Source organism: Wyeomyia smithii, chromosome 2, assembly GCF_029784165.1.
Source record: "Wyeomyia smithii strain HCP4-BCI-WySm-NY-G18 chromosome 2, ASM2978416v1, whole genome shotgun sequence".
Classification (NCBI taxonomy): Eukaryota; Metazoa; Arthropoda; class Insecta; order Diptera; family Culicidae; genus Wyeomyia; species Wyeomyia smithii.
The window spans coordinates 90,100,509-90,107,756 of record NC_073695.1 but is presented as its reverse complement, the minus strand read 5'-3'; positions in this window follow the sequence as shown (position 1 = coordinate 90,107,756).

Genomic DNA, 7,248 nt, shown 5'->3' with positions numbered 1-7,248 from the left:
ATATGAATAAAAATATATATAAAATTGAATTAAATTGCATATACATAAAAAAATAACTACCGTAAACTGGGGTGACTTTGATCATTGGGTTGACATTGATCACTGTACCTCTTTTTTGAAAATGTGGTAAAAAAGGGCTCGTAGTGCTTGGGACTCGTCGTAATCTTCACTGAATGCGTGGATATATGTTCGCATTGCCACTACTCATGCATTTCCTGCTATTTGAAGAGTGTTTTTCAGGCTAAAATATTAATTGAAAATAAAGTGTATTTTTGGTGATTTTTGTTGCATACAAACATTCAGTTCAAGCAGATTCAAAACAACAAGTTGCAATATGTAAAGTTTTTCTATTTTGTTCCCAGATGAGTTCTTAAGACGAACAAATATTATAACAATATATTTTATTGTTATTTTTGCAAGTTTTTCCTCAAAGGCAATGTTGAGTCCCAATATTCTCCACAGCGTATTACATATTTCTTCTTAACAAAAACCCAAGACGTGAAGTAACATGCGAATTTGGCCAATTTCATAAGTCATATTCCTCGTGGACTAGTTTTTGATGATTTTAGACCACCTTCTCTCTTAGAGGATAACAATTCATATATATTCTAAAAATTTTGTATGAATCTTGTACATTCGCCATTATAAACTGATCACGTAGAATGTGAATAGCCCCCAAATTGCTTTCCATATTTATAAACTCGTTTAAGTCGTTCAAGGCTGTTCAATTCAGTGAAAGTAGCAAAGTGTTACACCAAATTCATCAAAACAATGAAGTGATCAAATTCACCCCGGAATGATGATTGGTGTAAAATTTTTAGAGCATATTTAAAAACAGCAAAAATGTTCCTAAACTTTTAAAGTAGTGACGGAATCTTCAATTCATGCCAGTACTTATTTTAAAAATATCTAAGAATATTGTTTTCAGTATATTCTGAAAATATTTGAGATACAATCAAAAAAATGATCAAAGTCACCCCAGTTTACGGTACACGACATAATTAGTTTATTTGTAAAAGATGTGTTTTCTGACTTTTCTTATAAATTTACTTAAATGATCTAATATAAAATTTAAAATTCCTTAACGCAGTTGCTCTTATTGATATTATTCCCTTCGCTTCTGGGGTGCATCTGTGTACCATTCGTTATGCACACTTAAAATTTTTTGCCGGGTCTCGGTAATTTATTGCCGAGAACGGCACCACTGAGTGCTCGGTTAAAAAAATAATGACAGCTGTCACATTTTTTCGTGAATCTCGGTTCACCTAACTGATATTTCGGCTCGTTAATATTTTGTGCCGAAACTTTTGTTAGGTTGAACCGAGATTTTCGAAAACATGTGAGAGCTGTCATTTTTTTTCTAACCGAGCACTCAGTGGTGCCGTTCTCGGCAAAAATTACCGAGCCCCGGCAAAAAAAAAAAAAAAAAAAAAAAAAATTAAGTGTGTGGGTTTTTGAAACCAGAAAGTTACCCAGAAGCCAGAATCCGACCTCAAATACCATTCTAAAGCCAGATGACTACTTCTGGTTGTTGGAATACATTCTAAAATCATCAACTATTCCCTAATCTGGGTATTTCGATGCCGACATCCTGTTTCTGAACAACAGTTTTAGGTGACGAAATATATATGACGAAATATAGTATGATACCCAGAGGTCAAAAATCAACTTCAGACGCCATTTTAAATTTTTAGATAGTTGCTTCCGGTTTCTGGAAAAACTGCAGTATAAAATGTGAATTTTGACGTAATATTCGTGCTACGGAAATACCGAAATAAAAAAAATGACTCCTAATTCTAACACTTTAATCACGACCACGAGCAATACCGGGACGTTCTACTATTCGAACAAAATTTGAATTATGTTGAGGCCACATATTTTGGATCCAATTTCGTTTCTTTCCATAACTTTTGAACCTCGTATCAAATTGTTATGAAATTTTGTGCTGTAAGTATGAGAGACAGTGTGATAAAATCAATACTCGTCATATTCACGATCGATTTTCCTACGCTTTTTCTCCTTTTCCTCACGCTTTTTTTTAATCTAAATCAAGAATAATGTACCGTGGAATGGGGTGAAATTGATTAGTGGGGTGAAATTGATCACCTGAAAATTCGTGATAAAAAATACTAATCAAAAGATATTGCTCTTACAACACTAGGTAGCATTAACGTGTCCTTAAACGCAACTTTTGAATGATTCACATACCTGTCAAAATTAACCCTTGCATGCCCGGTGCAATTTTTCATATTTTCGAAAAATTCAAAAGTCAATCAAATTACTCAAACAAGTTTCTAAATAACAAAAAAGTAGTGAATTTACTTAAAGTAATCTTAGTTGAGGGTTAATTACGTTAAATTTGGAGAACTGAGTAAAGTTTGATATAAGCTCAAAAAATGTAATTTTCAACAATGATCATTCCATACCATTGAAAAAATACTGATGAATTCGCAGGAAACTACAAAGATTTAAATTCCAGAGCTAGTTTTTGAGCTTTTCCAACAAACCGAATTGTAATCGGTCTAACGACGATCAAATAAGGGCTAATTTAGCAACAAGCAGCTCGTGAACCAGAATAAACAAATTTTATCCTGAAATATCGTTATTTTCGTTTCCAAACTAGCTGAAAATGATATTTTTCAGTACAGTAATCATCATTTATCTTTAGCATATCGAAAAAAAGCACATTGCCAAAAGAATGTATGGATTTCAATGGTGATCAATTTCACCCCTCATTTACCCATTTACCTCATAGTACCTTATAGAATTATCGAATTTATTTCATGAAGTAGACTATAGAAATCTCACCAATAGCCATAGAGGTTTACTGCAGCACATACCAGTACTTGTTTTAAAATTATACTATTTCGGAAAAAATGTACAATTGGAAATTGTTATAAAAATTGATCAATTTCACCACGTTCCATGGTACTTTCAGTTGTTGATAGTGTATTCGAAATATAATTTCCACTTGTGCCTTGTACCCTTGCATACGTATAATTTTATGAACTTAATTTATTCTGTAAATTTTCTGGTTAGGGCAATTAGGTGCCATATCTGTTACAATTTGTGTCATAATTTTGTGAAAAATGAACCGTGAATGGGGCCGTTCAATAATTACGTAAGCATATTTTTCCACTTTTTCAACCCCTTCCCTCCCTCCCTTGTAAGACATCGTAAGATTTTTTGATACCCCTCTCCCCCCTAGTAAGATCTTACTGCCAGCCTATATAGAGATTTTTATTTGAGTTTTATTTTCCTGAAGCAAGCACAATACTTCATTTCCTCTTCTGTCCTTAATTCGGGTTAATAGTCCTTCCGTAATTTTCTTTTTATGAAAACGAAAAAAAAAACGAGTTAATTTTTTTTTATCTCAGCTCTTCTCGAGCCTCAAATGAAATCCCTCAAGAAACTGTCAAAAAGTTGTTTTTTTTTTTTCAAGAAGAGACCATTCGAGTAGTTTACTCTGAACCATCATTTTTGGAAAGTTTCTTCGCCAGTGTTACATATGTCCCAAGTATGTGGTTTGTCCAACTGGTTAAAGTGTGTCATTGCAAATATTTATCTTTGGTCTTCTATTGGCTGCACATTCGCATATAAATAAGTCTATTGTGATATCTCGTCAAACATAAAAAGAGCCCGGTTGTTAGTATGCAAACAATGAGTTAATGTAAAAAAAATCTTTCCAATGACACAAACCTAAGTTATTGAATTGTTTAGCAATACCAGTTAATATATATCATCTGTTAGAGCTGCGTTTTCTGAGCAAAACGTGATTTGAATTTTGTTTTATGTTTGCCCTTTAATTTTTGAATCACGAATTAAAGCTGCTCGAAATCCATTATATGACAGTTGACCCATGTATATATGCATATCAAGTCGATTTTCCCGGCGAATCGTGACACATGTTGTGAAACCGTCAAGCGTCGCACGTAACAGTTTTTTGGAAAAAATATGTTCTAGCATTATTCGCCACAGCTCATTGCGTTTCACTGTATCGTACGCCGTTTTGAAGTCAATAAACAAATGATGCGTCTGCAAGTTGTGTTCTCGAAACTTGTCGAGGATCTGTCTCAAGGTGAACATCTGGTCCGTTGTAGATCGCCCCACTCGAAAACCGCATTGGTATTCTCCAACAAAGGCTTCCTGCAACGGCCTCAGTCGCTCCATAGGCAGAGCTGTTTCATTTCTGTAGGTACCAAAAGAGCAGCTCCTCCGGTTTTACAAGCTTGGCCTTACTTTTATGCTGTACCTTTGGTAATTTCAACAATACAATGTTTGGAAAAATTGTAGAGATAGAGTATCTCTACAACTGCTTTATATATGACTTGTTCGAATTCTGCCTCCTAAACAAAATATAGCCTAATGAGCATTCAAAGAGCAAAAGAGCGAAACCAATCATGGATACGGGAGAGATTTTTGTAAGCGGAATTGAGGAGGGTTATGCCTCGATAGTGACTACAGTCGAGTCTATGTCCCTTCTTGTAAATAGGGCACATGAGTCCTTCTAACCAGTCCGTAGATAGTTGTTCCTCAGACCATACCCTTAGGATAATCTGGTGAATTGCACTACACAGTCGCTCGCGTCCGACTTTGAAAAGTTCGGCGAGTAAGCCGTCCTTACCAGCGGCTTTGTGGTTCTTTAACTCTTTGCAAGCATTCTTTACCTCGTCCAATGTTGGTAGGTCCACAGCTTGTCCGTCCTCCCTAATTTCTATCCTGTTCCCCTCGACGACTCTCCTACCTTCCTCACCGTTCAACACCACACCAAAATGTTGCTTCCAACGCCTGGCCACTTGCGATTTATCGGTAATCAGGTTCCCCACCCTGTCATTACACATGGCAGGTACTGGAGCGGTCCGTTTCCTGATTCTATTAATCATTCTATAGAAGCTCCTCGTGTCGTGCCTGGTGAAGCAATTCTCGGTCTCCGCGAGGACACGATCGTAGTGCTCACGTTTCTTACGGTGGTGAAGCCTCTTTTCGGCAGCTCTTGTCTCCCGGTATTTCTCCTGCATCAGACGCGTCACACGATTAACTGATACCTGGGAGGGAGAAACGAATACTACACTCAAAACAGAGAACACGCACAAGCGTCGTTTTCTGATAGCGTGTAACTATCTTCTTGCTGTAACGCATGCATGACTCAAACGAAGTTTGTAGTAACATCAGGAATACTGAATGTGCAAATTTTACAGACTAATTTTTCAAGTCTGTGTTTTTTCCAATTTGCCGTTGTATAAGTTTTTTCAGTTGCATAAAAGTTTTGAGTTCGACCGTGATGAAGTGTGTTCGAAATTGTAACCAAAGCCTTAAATCACGGGAAGTGCAAGTTCAATAATCGATGTACGCTACTAGCATGATTATTACTTAAAGCTTATGAAATTTATTATCTTGCGTGAAAACCAATTAAAATATTTTGTAAAACGACATTTAATACAAACACTGTTTGCGATGAATATTTTCTCGAGCAACGCGATACCTTTTAGATATAACAATACTCATCGCAAAAAAAATGCTTTTTTTGCCTTGGTTCAAATTGACAGTCAATGACAGCTCATTCTGGTTCATTTTGACACTCACACAGCTTTGTATCCGTTTCTCCCTTCCAGGCTGATACTAACGTGTTGGCGTAGGCGCGGTTCTTCTCTTCCGTCACCTCTAGACACTCAGCATCGAACCACTCACTACGCATGGTTCCCGTTGTCATGCCTATCACTTCTCGTACTGTTTCGCTGACCGCATCATGGATGTACTTCCACTGCTCGTTCAGGTTCACTCCAGCTGGTTTATCGATCCGTCTATCAACTTTCCGAGTATACTCTGCAGCAACTCTTTCCGCTGATAACCTCTGTATGTCCAAACGTATCTTCCTCGTCGAACGCGATTTAATTACGTTGGACAACCAGGCGCAAATCTCGTCTACCACGAGATAGTGATCCGAATCGATTTTTTGGCCCTCGAAGGGACCGCACATCTATGACGTCTTAAAAGTGCCGGACATCGATCAGCATGTGGTCGATCTGGGTGCAGGCTTCTCCATTGGGGTGTCTCCAGGTGTGCTTCCGAATAATGAGACGTGCAAAATAGGTACTACAGATGGCCATTCCCCTGGCCGCGGCGAAGTTCACTAACCTCAAGCCGTTGTCGTTGGTGGTAGAGTGAAGGCTTCCCCTACCAATAACGCGACGAAGTACTCCTCTCGTCCGACTTGTGCGTTCGTATCTCCGATCACGATCTTAATATCGTGTTGTGAGCACTCTTTATATGTTTACTCGAGCAGCTCATAGAACTCTTCCTTTGCGTCATCGGTTTTATCGTTTGTCGGCGCGTACACGTTGATAAGACTGTAATTGAAAAATCTGTCCTTGATCCTCAATACGCATAGACGATCCACCTAATGACACGCTTCATTTGGTTTTCGAGTAGCACGAAACCGACGCCCCGTTCTGCTCTGTCGCCGCCACTGTAGTAGATGGGGTACTTGAACGAAGTGCCCGCGGTCGGATCAACCGCCCAGAATTCACGTTCTCCGGTTTTTGGCCAACGCACCTCTCCTATGGCCGCTACCTCCACAGTTGCCTTCCGTAGCTCTTTGGCCATGATGCCCGCGCGTGCCCGTTCGAGCATGGTTATTTCAGCATGCTGCCTTACTAGGGCTGCGATGCCTAGTCTCGTGACGTGGCTGCCGTTTTGGGTGTAGCTGGCGAGACACCGTATTTCGTAGTTGAGCCGTTCGCTCCGGGTCAGTCACTAAGAAGTAAACACCCACAACTAAATTATACGACCTACTTACTTACTTATTTAATGTTGATGCATCAAAGGAAAGTTGCGTTAAGTTAAATCGCATTCCAAAACAAAAATCTCTTCAAAATGAGTTGAAACGAGAGAGTAAAAGTCAGTTATAATTGTGAAAAATAAAACAATTTCCCTATTAAAAGCAAAAAATGTACAAAATTTGAATCTACTACCTGCGACCCTGCGTTGCATAACAATAATATAACGATACGTTGTACTGACCGAATGAGTTATGAAAAATGAAGTTATTTTCTACAACTTTACATCTACGTATTTTGTAAACAGTTACTCACACAAATACCATGGGATATGTTTTTCATCTAGTTTTTCCTTAGCGGCGCCGTAACTGTCAAACGAACGAATTTGTTTCCCTACCGCTGTAGTAGTGATGTGAGATGGTGAAAAATGCGCAGAATCAGGGTGTAGAAGAAAAATCTTGCAGCAGCGAGA